Raw genomic sequence first — 15741 nt, forward strand, 5'->3', positions numbered from 1 at the left:
TCCTTAGGTTCCTTTCTGACGAAATGTCAACTTCGGCAACTGTTGAAGAAATAGTGCAATCTTTGCTTTGTTTATCGTTGCCATTGCTCTGCTGTGTATCAACACCACTAGCACTGAAGCAGTGTTGAATTACTCGCCAACTAAGGAGTTCAACTAGACTCTGTAGCTTCATGATGTTATGATGAATGGATAGCTCCAGTCCCGGGTTGCCAGCATGAGTCAACCTGAAGTCACGCGAAGAATGTTCGTGTGTTATATAACGGGGAAATGGGGCAGATGCAAGGCAGCACTGGCACCATCATACACCGGCTGGCCAGCACGAATGAAGACAACATTCCTTGCCCGTTACGCGCAGCGAGGTGCGCGTAGGCAGGTAACTGCATTCTTCATCCGATGTCTTGAAAGAAGATATTCGATAAGAAAAATTTATTATTTCCCATCTCATAGCCTCATATGTCAACCTCATGGTGAACTGATTAATATTTTGTCAATGATCATACAGTGGTTGGGTTGGGTTGTTTGGGGGGAAGAAACCAAGCAGCGAGGTCATCGGTCTCATCGGATTTGGGAAGGAAGTCGGCCGTGCCCTTTCAAAGGAACCATCCCAGCATTTGCCTGGAGCGACGTAGGGAAATCACGGAAAACCTAAATCAGGATGGCCGGACGCGGGATTGAACCGTCGTCCTCCCGAATGCGAGTCCAGTCATACAGTGGTCAAAATAAATGTGGCGTATGCTTTATTGTCAGTACTGTACACAATACGAAACAAAATGGCTTTGTGCCATCAGTTACAGTCGCAATAAAACGAAAATAAAGAAGATAAACATATTTTTGCTTGTTAAACACAAACAAAAATACATAAAAAGTCCTTAAAAAAGATTCAATTGCAGATACTACAGTTTCCTCTAACAGTCGCCTTCCATAATGCGTGTCAGCCTTGTGGCCGAGCGGTTCTAGGCGCTTTTCAGTCTGGAACCGTGCGACCGCTACGGTCACAGGTTCGACTCCTGCCTCGGGCATGGATGTGTGTGGTGTCCTTAGGTTAGTTAGGTTTAAGTAGTTCTAAGCTCTAGGGGACTGTTGACCTCGGATGTTAAATCCCATAGTGCTCAGAGCCATTTGAACCATAATGCATTCTTTATGATCCAATTGGCCCTCTTCGTAACTGTATACACTTTTGAATGCGGTTAGACAAACTCCTTACCGAATTTTCCAGATAAGACTATAGGACATTGCTTCATTTCTCCACAGCGGCGTCGATGTGGTCTCTGGTGGAACAGAACGATTGCCAACCGCTCGTTTTAGCATAGCCCATGAATTTTCAGTTCAGCTGATATTTGGAGAATACGGGGGTCGCAAGACTGCGTCGAAGGGGCGTGCATTGCCGTCCATCATGTATGTTCAGTATGTTCAAGAAACGGAACCACAATGCATGCAAAGGTGTGGTCCTGATACTCACACCAGTCATGTTCCCATGTATTGGCACAAGGCATGTCCTGCCCCCATGCACAATTCCACTCCAAAACGTGACTGAACCGCCTTAACAAGGGAGGCGGTCTACGATATAGTTGGGGCGTAAATTTGTCCTCGTTGCCTCCACACATGAATATTAGTACTGACAAGATGGAGACTGATAGGGGTGTCATGAGAAAAGACCGTTGTGTCCCATTGCTGCCTAGCCCATAAGAAACGGTTTTCTGCCCATGCGACATGAGTCCCTCTCCGAAGCCGATTTAGAGGAGGAGCCTTGAGAATATTTTTGACACGTAATCCCTGCTTATGGAGCATATTTCGTACCGTTTGTGTTGACACCTGCACTCCTTTAGCTGTCTGGAACTGCCGCCGTGAACGTATCGCATTTTATAGAGAGTGTCTGCTTGCTGTTAGACGCAGATATCGGTCCCGCACACGTTTTTCTTCCGCGGCCACGACTGTGGCAATCCTCAGTTGATCCTGTCGCTAGAAACTTACTGCAGATTCTTGAGACATTACATAGCTCGCAGCGACATTCATTACGACGTCCACCTGTCTCATTCTCTGCCCCATTGAAGTAACAATACGGTGCCTCTGATCGTACGTTATTGCTGTCGAAACCATCTCTAAGCAACACAATTCTCCTAATGATGCAAAGCTTAAGTACTGCAATGTCTACAGGTGACTCAGTTGCTATAGGCACAGACACTGCCCAACTACATTACAAACAGACCGGTGTATTGGTATCATAATGTGTGTCTGGATCACAACGTTCTGTTTTAAAGTTTCAGCAATATACAACATTTATTTCGACCAGCGTAATTATTCTGATATTTCGAAATTAAGTAACACACCGCATGAAATACAAATAGTTTGCAATGACACTACCACTTTAAGTTTATCTTTTTATTAACTTGGGAGGAGATCTATGTCTATTTCCAGTCTCGATGAAGCGAAATGTATATTGCGCTGTCATTTCCATCCACGTGCACCAAAATACAGCAGGAGTGAGCTACTCATAACATTCGTCTTATTTCACCATATTGTAACAAATGATAGCACGCATAGAGAGGAGTATTTTCTCATCTATAGCTAGAATCTCGCTTACCTGTCACGATACACACTGTATTTGGAAAGTTGCTGTGCAACACTACTGCGTAACATTTAACTGTTTGGTTCAACTGATGAAAACTCTTGAATGTGATGATATTGTATGTTCACTTTTTTAAAAATATTGCAGCGCTGTCCATCTTGAATGTGATGAGTATTAGATGTTCACTTTTGTTATTAAATTACAAAATTCAAATGGCTCTGAGCACTATGGGACTTAACTTCTGAGGTCTTCAGTGCCCTAGAACTTAGAACTACTTAAAACTAACTAACTTAAGAAACTCGCACACATCCATGCCAGAGGCAAGATTCGAACCTGCGACCATAGCGATCGCGCGGATCCAAACTGTAGCGCCTAGAACCGCTCGGCCACCCCGGCCGGCTTTAAATTACAGCGCTTTCATCTGAGGAAAATAACTTTCTTGTTGAACTTGAGTTCCGACAAGCCGATAAATACACAGATTTAGTGCAGAAGGCATTTGCTGAAAAATTCCCGGTTGCACCTCATGGCAATGCAGTTCATCGATTTCCTGAGAAATTTCGAGATAGGCTAAATGTTAGATGCCGAATGGTATACAAAACCATCCAAACTGAACGGAAAGACGTAGATGTAAATTTCTGACTATAAGCAGCAGACACCAGTGAAATCATCGCAGAAGTTAAAAGCCGTGCATAAAGCAGTTAGTGAAACAATAAAATTGATCCCTTACAAAATAACAACACAGCAACAACTGAAAGATGCGGAGTATGAAAAGCGAATCTGTTAAGTACTGCAAATGCAGTGTATCTATTTTGGTGAGGTCTGATTATGATTTTTGGTTTGTGCGGTGCTCAACTGCGGGGTCATCAGCACCCGTACAAGTCCCAATTGTTACACTGTACAATTTTTTCACAGTACACTCTAGCCACTGCCACAAATGATGATGATGATGATGAAACGATGAGGACAACACAAAAACAAAGTCCCCGGGCAGAGAAAATCCCCAACCCGGCTGGGAATCGAACCGGGACCCCGTGATCCAGAGGCAGCAATGCTAGCCACTTTTTTTTTCCTTTTCTTTTTTCATTTTGTTCCGTACTGATCGTAGTGTTTGGCCTGGACGGATGTCAGAAGACATCCGTTCAAGTTGATCGTTGATTCATTTACTCAGTTTTTGTATTACACAGGGCAAGCAGCCCTCTGACCGAACACGCTGAGCTAGCGAGCTCTGGTTCCGCCTCTCTGGTCATGTTAACACACAAAACATATGATTATGGTCAACAGAAAACCCTCGTGTTGTGCTTGAAATGCCACTGGATAGTCAGAAAACTGAAATGTTGCTAGCAGTACAAGACGGCGCATTATTGGACCTTCATTTTTGGAAAAAAAACCGTGAAATGCGAATGTTATTGTTTAATGATCCACAATTTCACTGACCAGTTAAAGGAAGACAAAATCAACTACCCATACATTCAACACGTTGCCGCTTCTGTAAACACAGTTAATACCACTAACCGTCATCAGGAAATGTTTCTGGCAAATGGGTCACTCAAATGACCTGTGGCCCCGTTGATCGTTGGATCTTATTCCACCAAACCTTTTTCTTTGGGGAACGCAAATTGTTTAGCGTATCACAATCGCCCACGCACGCTTTGTGAATTAAAGCTGAAATAGCAACATACTTGAGAAGCGTATCACAATCAGATCCACAGAAAGTATTTTCTAATGAAATTAAAAAAGTTCATGCTTGTATAACAGCCCATGGGTATCGTTTCGGACATAAGCTGCAATTGCACAGCAACTTTCTGAACACCCTGTAGAAATATCCACAGGTTTTTCAATGAAATGCTTAATGGTCGAAGATACTTGGCGAGAAGAGAAACTTTTGTTGTTACAAACCAACATCAGTGAAGAAATAACATCTTTATTTTTATACTCACGATGCACTTTTTCATAAATAACTTCGGAGGACTCCAATAACCCCATACTCTTTTCAATAATGAACAGCTGGAATGCAGACCTACCAAATGATGCTCTTGTTATCCTTCAATGACCTAAGAAATACGGAAAATATTCAAAGGATATTCGTACTGTCTCTATGTTCTTATCCTTGTATTGTGGCGCTTTAAGGTGGAGGTGGGTTTGCTACATACAATTTGTTTTCTTGAGGTTGGAGGCACATATAGATCTCCTCCCAAGCAGCTAAATTCATTACGTTGGCTACATTTCATAAGCATTGGTGTATAATATAAAGGAACAAAAAATAAACTCATGAGACTTATTTCCCATTGTCACCTATTCGAATTTGGTGAGGTGGGTTAACCACTAAACATGCAGTATAGCTCCGCACAGGGGTGTTGTGGGTGACTATAAGGGATTTTCCCTGTTCCGCTCCTCCCAGAATCTCCCACACATAGTGTCAAGTTATACTCTGCATACAGTAATTTCGAAATATCACAGTAACTGCAGCTAGTAAGAAAAAAATACTGTCCACCATGAAGCTGGAATTAGAGGCTGTAACTGCAGGATAATGTTCTTTATCATTTTTCCAAATAGTTTCTTTAATGCATTGAGAAAACGTTGCATAGCAGCTCGGGTGCACACATTACTTTCAACTCGTTCTGGTACTGCTACACCACGATTGGTGGGTTAGGACCGATGACCTCGTAGTTTGGTCCCTTCCCCACTCTTTTATACCAACCAACCAACAAACAAACAAACTAACTAACTAACTAACAAACAAACAAACCAACTGGTGGGTTATCTAGCGTTCTCTGTGTGCATCTATAGGTGCCTACACTTGTTTTTGCACTTAGAGTCAGAATGCAGACTACTAGCTTTCATTCTGTTCTCGATTAAGAAGGGCTCGGGTAGGGCGACTGATGAGAATGACTGAATTGATAGAAATCAAATGCCTTGGACCGGAACTGACTCTTTCCCAGTTGCTACCAACTTCAGTCAGCAGACAATATACAATACACCATTTATTGGCTGCACCTGGGTGTGAATCTTATTCGCTATTGCAGAAAGTAGAACTGGTTTCAGTATTCGGCGGATGGGGTAGTTCGATCAGTCATCGTGAAGTCGCCCTAAATGAATCGTGACCAGTTCTGCTAGCGGAGCCGCTCCAAACGATACACTGAAACTCCAAAGAAACTGGTACAAGCATGCGTGTTCGAATACAGAGATATGTAAATACGCAGAATATGGCGCTGCGGTCGGCAACCCCTACATGAGACGACAAGCGTTTGGCGCAGTAGTTAGATCGGTTACTGCTGCTACAATGGCAGGTTATCAACATTTAAGTGAGTGAACGTGGTGTTACGATCGGCGCCCGAGCGATGGGACAGCATCTCCGGGGTAGTAATGAAGTGCGGATATTCCCTTACGATCATTTTCACGGATGTACCGTGAATATCAGGAATCCGGGAAATCAAGAAATCTCTGACATCGCTGCAGCCGGAAAAAGATCCTGCAAGAACGGGATCAACGACGACTAAAGAGAATCGTTCAATCGGACAGAAGTGCAATCCTTCTGCAAATTGCTTCAGATTTAAATGCTGGGTCGTGAACAAGTGTCAGCATGTGAACCATTCAATGAAACATCATAGACATGGGCTTTCAGAGCCAAAGGCCCACTCGTATATCCTTGATGACTGCACGACGCAAAGCTTTACGCCTCGCCTGAGTCCATCAACATCGACATTGGACTGTTGATGACTGGAAAAATGTTGCCCGGTCGGACGAGTTTCAAATTGTATCGAGCGGATGGACTTTAATGGATTTGGAGACAACCCCATGAATCCATGGACCTGAATGTCAGCAGTGGACTGTTCAAGCCTCTGGAGGCTCTGCAATGATGTGGGGATTGTGCACTTTGAGTGATATGGGACCCCTGATACGTCTAGATACGACTCTGACAGGTGACACGTACATGTTGTTGTTGTTGTTGTTGTTGTCTTCAGTCCTGAAACTGGTTTGATGCAGCTGTCATTACTACTCTATCCTGTGCAAGCTTCGTCATCTCCCAGTACGTACTGCAGCCTACATCCTTCTGAATCTGCTTATTGCATTCATCTCTTGGTCTCCCTCTACGATTTTTACCCTCCACGCTGCCCCCCAATACTAAATTGGTGATCCCTTGATGCCTCAGAACATGTCCTACCAACCGATCCCTTCTTCTAGTCAAGTTGTGCCACAAACTCCTCTTCTCCCCAATCCTATTCTATACCTCATTAGTTATGTGATCTACCCATCTAATCTTCAGTATTCTTCTGTAGCACCACATTCCGAAAGCTTCTATTCTCTTCTTGTCCAAACTATTTATCGTCCATGTTTCGCTTCCATGCATGGCTACACTCCATACAAATACTTTCAGAAATGACTTCCTGACACTTAAACCTATACTCAATGTTAACAAATTTCTCTTCTTCAGAAACGCTTTCCTTGCCATTTCCAGTCTACATTTTATCCTCTCTACTTTATCATCAGTTATTTTGCTCCCCAAATAGTAAAACTCCTTTACTACTTTAAGTGTCTCATTTCCTAATCTAATTCCCTCAGCATCATCCTATTTAATTCGACTACCTTCCATTATCATCGTCTTGCTTTTGTTGATGTTCTTCTTATATCCTCCCTTCAAGACACTGTCCATTCCGTTCAGCCGCTCTTCATAAGCATCCTGTATTCTCACCTGCATCCATTCATGTGCATTGCGCATTCCGATGGACTTGGGCAATTCTAGTAAGACAATGCGACACCCAACACATCCAGAATTGTTACAGAGTGGCTCGAGGAACACTCCTCTGCGTTTATAGCCTTTCGCTGGCCACCAAACTCACCAGACATGAACATCATTGAGCAATCTGGGATGCCTCGCAACAAGTTGTTCGGATGGGATCTCCACCCGCTCGTACTCTTACGGATTTATTGAGAGCCCAGCAACATTCATGGTGTCAGTTCCCTCGAGCACTACTTTAAATATTAGTCAAGTCCATTCCACGTCGTGCTGCTGCACTTGTGTGTTTACGCGGGGGCACCACAAGATATTTGGCAGGTGTACCAGTTTCTTTGGCTCTTCAGTGCATATTCTAATATATTTTAATTAATGTATTTAAAGAATATTAACTCTCAGGAAGCAGGCACTTGCCCGCGAAAGGCAAAGGTCCCGAGTTCGAGTCTCGGTCGGGCACACAGTTTTAATCTGCCAGGAAGTATCATATCAGCGCACACTCCGCTGCAGAGTGAAAATCTCATTCTGGAAACATCCCCCAGGCTGTGGCTAAGCCATGTCTCCGCAGTATCCTTTCTTTCAGGAGTGCTAGTCCTGCAAGGTTCGCAGGAGAACTTCTGTAAAGTTTGGAAGGTAGGAGACGAGATACTGGCAGAAGTAAAGCTGTGAGCACCGGGCGTGAGTCGTGCTTCGGTAGCTCAGTTGGTAGAGCACTTGCCCGCGGAAGGCAAAGGTCCCGAGTTCGAGTCTCGGTCGGGCACACAGTTTTAATCTGCCAGGAAGTTTTGCGAGATATACACAATTTAGATACTGTGTCCTTGTAAGCTGGAACAGCGCCCACTCTTTTATGCCCACAAAAGGTCACAGTTACGGGGAAGGTCAGGCAGCGAAGTGACAAGTGAAGAGCAAGAGGGACAAAAGCGTGAGTCAGTTTTTGGTCAGAAATGAGCTTTCCGATGCACAGTGGTGAGTACGTTCTACTGACAGGCCGAAAAGTTAATCAGACATGTCAGGAGTCTTACGACTTGCAAGTCTTCGTGTACTGCATAGAAGCCTCGAGTCACCCCAAAGGTTGAAAGAAGTGGGATATCATCCATTCTGCGGAAGAAAACAATCTAATCCCGACTCTTAACGAAGTGCGATTGTTTGTAAGAAAACAGTCTCAATTGGGTTTGACTATAAAACTTTTCTATATGCTGCTTTACTCTTATTTGTAACGGATCCGTCTTACTAAATTACGTTCCACTTGAGGTATAATGGGCATCGCTTAGCCTTTATATCTCCTATATTTTGCTATTGACTCAGTAGAACTCTGCTCAAAATGGTTCAAATGGCTATGAGCACTATGAGTCTTAACATTTAAGGTCGTCAGTCCCCTTTTTTTTCTGGTCAACAGTCTACTGACTGGTTTGATATAGCCCGACACGAATTCCTTTCCTGTGCTAACCTCTTCATCTCAGAGTAGCACTTGCAACCTACGTCCTCAATTATTTGCTTGACGTATTCCAATCTCTGTCTTCCTCTACAGTTTTTGCCCTCTACAGCTCCCTCTAGTTCCATGGAAGTCATTCCCTCATGTCTTAGCAGATGTCGTAACATCCTGTCCGTTCTCCTTATCAGTGTTTTCCACATATTCCTTTCCTCTCCGATTCTGCACAGAGCCTCCTCATTCCTTATCTTATCAGTCCACCTAATTTTCAATATTCGTCTATAGCACCACATCTCAAATGCTTCGATTCTCTTCTGTTCCGGTTTTCCCACAGTCCATTTTTCATTACCATACAATGCTGTACTCCAGACGTACATCCTCAGAAATTTCTTCCTCAAATTAAGGCCGGTATTTGATATTAGCAGACTTCTCTTGGCCAGAAATGCCTTTTTTGCCATAGCGAGTCTGCTTTTGATGTCCTCCTTGCTCCGTCCGTCATTGGTTATTTTACTGCCTAGGTAGCAGAATTCCTTAACTTCATTGACTTCGTGACCATCAATCCTGATGTTAAGTTTCTCGCTGTTCTCATTTCTACTACTTCTCATTACCTTCGTCTTTCTCCAATTTACTCTCAAACCATACTGTGTACTCATTAGACTGTTCATTCCGTTCGGCAGATCATTTTATTCTTCTTCACTTTCACTCAGGATAGCAATGTCATCAGCGAATAGTATCATTGATATCCTTTCACCTTGTATTTTAATTCCACTCCTGAACCTTTCTTTTATTTCCATCATTGCTTCTTCGATGTACAGATTGAAGAGTAGGGGCGAAAGGCTACAGCCTTGTCTCACACCCTTCTTAATACGAGCACTTCGTTCTTGATCGTCCACTCGTATTATTCCCTCTTGGTTGTTGCACATATTGTATATGACCCGTCTCTCCCTATAGCTTACCCCTACTTTTTTCAGAATCTCGAACAGCTTGCACCATTTTATATTGTCGAATGCTTTTTCCAGCTCGACAAATCCTATGAAAGTGTCTTGATTTTTCTTTAGCCTTGCTTCCATTATTAGGCGTAACGTCAGAATTGCCTCTCTCTTCCCTTTACTTTTCCTAAAGCCAAACTGATCGTCACCTAGCGCATTCTCAATTTTCTTTTCCATTCTTCCGCATATTATTCTTGTAAGCTTCGATGCATGAGCTGTTAAGGTGATTGTGCGATAATTCTCGCACTTGTCAGCTCTTGCCGTCTTCGGAATTGTGTGGATGACGCTTTTCCGAAAGTCAGATGGTATGTCGCCAGACTCATATATGCCACACACCAACGTGAATAGTGGTTTTGTTGCCACTTCCCCAATAATTTTAGAAATTCTGATGGAATGTTATCTATCCCTTCTGCCTTATTTGACCGTAAGTCCTCCAAAGCTCTTTTAAATTCCGATTCTAACACTGGATCCCTTATCTCTTCTAAATCGACTCCTGTTTCTTCTTCTATCACATCAGACAAATCTTCACCCTCATAGAGGCTTTCAATGTATTCTTTCCACCTATCTGCTCTCTCCTCTGCATTTAACAGTGGAATCCCCGTTGCACTCTTAATGTTACCACCGTTGCTTTAAATGTCACCAAAGGTTGTTTTGACTTTCCTGTATGCTGAGTCTGTCCTTCTGACAATCATATCTTTTTCGATGTCTTCACATTTTTCCTGCAGCCATTTCGTCTTAGCTTCCCTGCACTTCCTATTTATTTCATTCCTCAGCGACTTGTGTTTCTGTATTGTACTTCCTCCTTTCATCAATCAACTGAAGTATTTCTTCTGTTACCCATGGTTTCTTCGCAGCTACCTTCTTTGTACCAATGTTTTCCTTACCAACTTCTGTGATGGCCCTTTTTAGAGTGTCCATTCCTCTTCAACTGTACTGCCTACTGCGCCATTCCTTATTGCTGTATCTATAGCGTTAGAGAACTTCAAACGTATCTCGTCATTCCTTAGTACTTCCGTATCCCACTTCTTTGCGTGTTGATTCTTCCTGACTAATGTCTTGAACTTCAGCCTACTCTTCATCACTACTATATTGTGATCTGAGTCTATATCTGCTCCTGGGTACGCCTCACAATCCAGTATCTGATTTCGGAATCTCTGTCTGACCATGATCTGGTATCTACCCAATATATAATCGAAGACGTTGGGTGTAAGTGCGACTCTGAGATGAAGTTATCACAGGTACAGGAGAGGAAGTCGTGGGAAGAAGCATCAGACAAGTCAGAAGGAAAAAAAAGAAGAGAAAGACGAAGCTGGTCGGTAGATCCTGTTAAACAGCGAGTTGCTCACCGTATGCGCCTAACGAGCTGCCTCCCGCCAACTCTTAATCTGAGAATATGAGTAGATCCGATACCTGGCGAACAGAAATAACGAGACACCCATATGTAGCGGAGGACTGACCATTAGTAGTCACTTGAGGAGGAGCCAGCATTATAAAAAGGAGGTGGGGAGTACTGTATTGTCAGTAACTTCAGAATGGGTCGGTCAGAAGAGGTCAGTGACGTCGAATATGTACTAGTCATGTGTAGACCAACAGCTAAGTGAAGAGGTGGTGTGTCATGTATCCACGACATAAAGACTCGTAACTTCCTGGCAGATTAAAACTGAGACTCGGGACATTTGCCTTTCGCGGGCAAGTGCTCTACCAACTGAGCTACCCAAGCACGACTCACGACCCGTCCTCACAGCTTAAATCTTATCCGCATGCCTGTAACGGATCGTGCACCCACGTCTCGATCCCTGAATCAACAGATGGGGACGTTTGCAAGACAACAACCATCTGCACGAACAGTTCGACGACGTTTGCAGCAGCATGGACTATCAGCTCAGAGACCATGGCTGCGGTTACCCTTGACGCTGCATCACAGACAGGAGAGCCTGCGATGATGTACTCAACGACGAACCTGGGTGCACGACTGACAAAACGTCGTTTTTTCGGATGAATCCATGTTCTGTTTACAGCATCATGATGGTCCCATCCTTGTTTGGCGTCATCGTGGTGAACGCACATTGGAAGCGTGTATTCGTCATCTCCATACTGGCGTATCAACCGGCGTGATGGTATGGGTTGCCATTGGTTACACGTCTCGGTCACCTCTTGTTCGCACTGACGGCGCTCTCAACAGTGGACTTTACATTTCAGATGTGTTACGACCCGTGGCTCTAACCTTCATTGGATCCCTGCGAAACCCTACATTTCAGCAGGATAAAGCACGACCGCATGTTCCATGTCCTGTATGGGCCTTTCTGGATACAGAAAATGTTCGACTGCTGCCCTGGCCAGCACATTCTCCAGATCTATCACCAACTGAATACGTCTGGTCAATGGTGGCCGAGCAACTGGCTCGTCACAATCCGCCAGTCACTACTCTTGATGAACAGTGGTTCGTGTTGAAGCTGCATGGGCAGCTGTACCGGCATACGCCATCCAAGCTCTGTTTGAATCAATGCCCAAGCGTATCGAGGCCGTTATTACGGCAAGAGGTGGTTGTTCTGGGTACTGATTTCTCAGTATCTATGCACCCAAATTGCGTGAAAATGTAATCACATGCCAGTTCTAATATAATATATTTGTCCAATGAATACCCGTTTATCATCTGCATTTCTCCTTGGTGTAGCGATTTTAATGGCCAGTAGTGTAAATAGTGTTAGTCAGACCTCTAGATTCCATGAGTCTCCTGCTGCAAGAACTCTGTCGAATCTCAAAATCTACATCTCTCTTAGATGCCCTGTGAGAGTGTCTCGCGCTGATCCAAGTCATCAAGTTGCCTTCACTTGGAATTTGTCTTTCTGCATTTGCTCCTCACCGCTTGGAAATTATAGACTGACTTTAAACCCCCCTACTTTCCCTCTAACCTGTGTCAGTACACGACAGGTGGTTTTATGATATGGAGGTGTTTTTCGTAGTTTTGATGTGATTCCCTTTCTCGCTTAAGAAAATGCTAAATGAGGAAAGATTTCAACACATTTTGCAGAATTTTGCAGTGCTTCCCGTAGAGGTACAGTTCGGAGGCGATGATTTCATAAGCATGATAATGCAATCTGTATTAAAGCAGGTTCTGTGTGGTCATAGCTTGTGGACAGTAATGTTCGTGAATTGGACTGGACAGCCCAGAGACCCTATCGAAAGCAAATGGAAAACGTTTGGGATGAGGTAGAACGTCGACTTCGCTCCAGACTCCAGACCACAGCGTCCAGCATCAGTACATTCTCCAGTTTCGGCTGTTGAGCAAGAACTGACCACCACGCCTCCATAGACATTGAGACATCTCACTGCAAGGGCTCCCAGCAGCGTTCAAACCTTCGAGAAGACGAAGGTGCCTAGATCCTTTTGATCAGATAGTGTATTTAAATTACGTCAAAGTAAAGATCAGATAAGCGGTGACCAAAACCAAGCGACATTTACCTTGCGACACGGTCGTGCACAGCAGTTGGAGGGCCGTCTGTTCTCCAAAGCCATTTAAAACAATGTCACAAAGATACGCAATCGATGAGAGGCTAAAAGACAAGGAGTGATCCGCCTAGGAAAAGAAAATTATGTCCATGAATGATCCTGAAAATAATTTCTATGTACACGTCCCAAAAAGTTCTGACACGAACGGATCATATATACTGTAGTTTTGAACGGGGAGTGATATTCCGCAGAATGATTATAGACAGACCTGAAGCCACAACATAGTCACGTCACATTTGGAATAAAGTGGTCGGGGCCTCCACCTTCACCAAATGGTTAAAATGCCCCGAGGTTTCGATCACGCACTCTTTGACCATTTACAAGTGGAATGAGTGCTGATTCAATGATAAGCCCTGATACATTCTGACCACCGGAAGTGACGTCTCTGGTACTGGCAGGTTCGCCATATACGGCCGTACGTTGATTTCGCATTCTGTGCTGCCCCTTAAAACTCGCGATAGCTGGATCCCATGCCACGTTGAGCTGTAGAGTGTCGTGAACGACGTCGCACTCGTGGCTACTGGAGTATACAGCGGGGTACCAGCAATCTGCCAGCAGTTACTCCACTTGACAAAAGCCATGGGGCACTTGGTCGAAAGCTCGTTGGCATTTTAAGCGCTTGACACAGCTGGAAGCCTGAGAACATTTTATTCAACGTTACAGTTTTAACTCTCTGCATCCTTACGTTCGTACTCTATTACAATTACTGCAGACTGTTCGTTCAATGCCGAACGCACGCGAAGGAGGGAAGAATGAAACTGAGTACACCAAGATTACAGTTAATGCAGTGTTTGTATTTCACAGTGTCTTTGTAGTTTGACGCAAACTTTTACGTCTGAAGGAACAGACACTGCTGAAGATCTATAGTATTAAATATATGAAATGTATTCGCACTTTGCGAATACTGTTATACATCAGCCGTACTATTTACTAGAAACACACAAAATATTGTTCCGGAGCAGAGCTCGAACCGAATTTCCTGCTTATCGGGAGCAGTCGCCTTCACCACTTCGACTATCCTACACTTTTCCAGGACTGATCCAAACTTAAACTTTATGCTCGCACAATTCGTGGTTCCCGCACAGGGAGACATATTATACTCCATTAAACATTGGGCATGCAGCCACGCAAATAAAATTTATTTCATTGATATTTCGGCCGCATGCCCGAAATTTAATGGACTATTCATTACGCCGCGAAAAGTGATAACCGGTTTCAGCCATACAATGATCATCTTCAGATTCTAAAGGCGGCAAACACTGAACACAGTTTCATGCATTGTCAAACTAGCTATATGACTGTCTCATAAGAATGTGATTGCGTTTATAAATAACCAAAAAAATTTTACAGCAAAGGATGTGGAAGAGCAGTTGAACAGAATGGACAGTGTCTTGAAAGGAAGATATAAGATTAAGATCAACAAGAGCGGATAATGGACTGCAGTTGAATTAAATCAGGTGATGCGGAGGGAATAAGATTAATAAGATTCGGAAATGGGACACTTAACGTAGTAGATGAGTTTTGCTGTTTGGGGAGCAAAATAACTGATGATGGTCGAAGTAGTAGTTGTTGTGGTCTTCATTCCTGAGACTGGTTTGATGCAGCTCTCCATGCTACTCTATCCTGTGCAGGCTTATTCATCTATCAGAACCTACTGCACCCTACATCCTTCTGAACCTGCTTAGTGTATTCATCTCTTCGTCTCCCTCTACGATTTTTACCCTCCGCGCTGCCCTCCAATACTAAATTGGTGACCCCTTGATGCCTCAGAACATGTCCTACCAACCGATCCCTTCTTCTAGTCAATTTGTGCCACAAACTCCTCCTCTTCACAATCCTATTCAGTACCTCCTCATTAGTTATGTGTGCTACCCATATAATCTTCAGCATTCTTCTGTAGCACCACATTTCGAAAGCTTCTATTCTCTTCTTGTCCAAACTATTTATGGTACGTGTTTCACTTCCATACAAGGCCACACTCCATAGAAAAACTTTCAGAAACGACTTCCTGTCCGATGTTAACAAATTTCTCTTTTCAGAAACGCTTTCCTTGCCATTTCCAGTCTACATTTTATATCCTCTCTACTTCGACCTCATCAGTTATTTTGCTCCCCAAATTGGAAAACTCCTTTACTACTTTAAGTGTCTCATTTCCTAATCTAATTCCCTCAGCATCACCCAATTTATTTTGACTACATTCCGTTATCCTCGTTTTGCTTTTGTTGATGTTCATCTTATATCCTCCTTTCAAGACACTGTCCACTCCGTTCAACTGCTCTTCAAAGTCCTTTGCTGTCTCCGCCAGAATTACAATGTCATCGGCGAACCTTAAAGTTTTTATTTTTTCTCCATGGATTTTAATACCTACTCCAAATTTTTCTTTTGTTTCCTTTACTGATTGCTCAATATACAGATTGAACAACATCGGGGAAAGGCTACAACCTTGTCTCACTCCCTTCCCAACCACTGCTTCCCTTTCATGTCCCTCGTCTCTTGTAACTGCCATCTGGTTTCTGTA

At 43.6% G+C, this 15741-nt stretch overlaps 1 protein-coding gene and 1 non-coding gene across 2 annotated transcripts in view; one reads left to right on the forward strand and one right to left on the reverse strand.

Moving 5' to 3' along the window:
* LOC124619310 overlaps positions 1 to 15741 on the reverse strand; it is an 89499-nt gene that overhangs the window by 24253 nt on the left and 49505 nt on the right. The window lies entirely within an intron of this gene.
* On the forward strand, positions 7982 to 8056 carry Trnap-cgg. The gene has a single exon. It is a non-coding gene; the product is annotated as a tRNA-Pro (tRNA).

Source organism: Schistocerca americana, chromosome 6 (assembly GCF_021461395.2).
Source record: "Schistocerca americana isolate TAMUIC-IGC-003095 chromosome 6, iqSchAmer2.1, whole genome shotgun sequence".
In the NCBI taxonomy this organism is placed as follows: domain Eukaryota; kingdom Metazoa; phylum Arthropoda; class Insecta; order Orthoptera; family Acrididae; genus Schistocerca; species Schistocerca americana.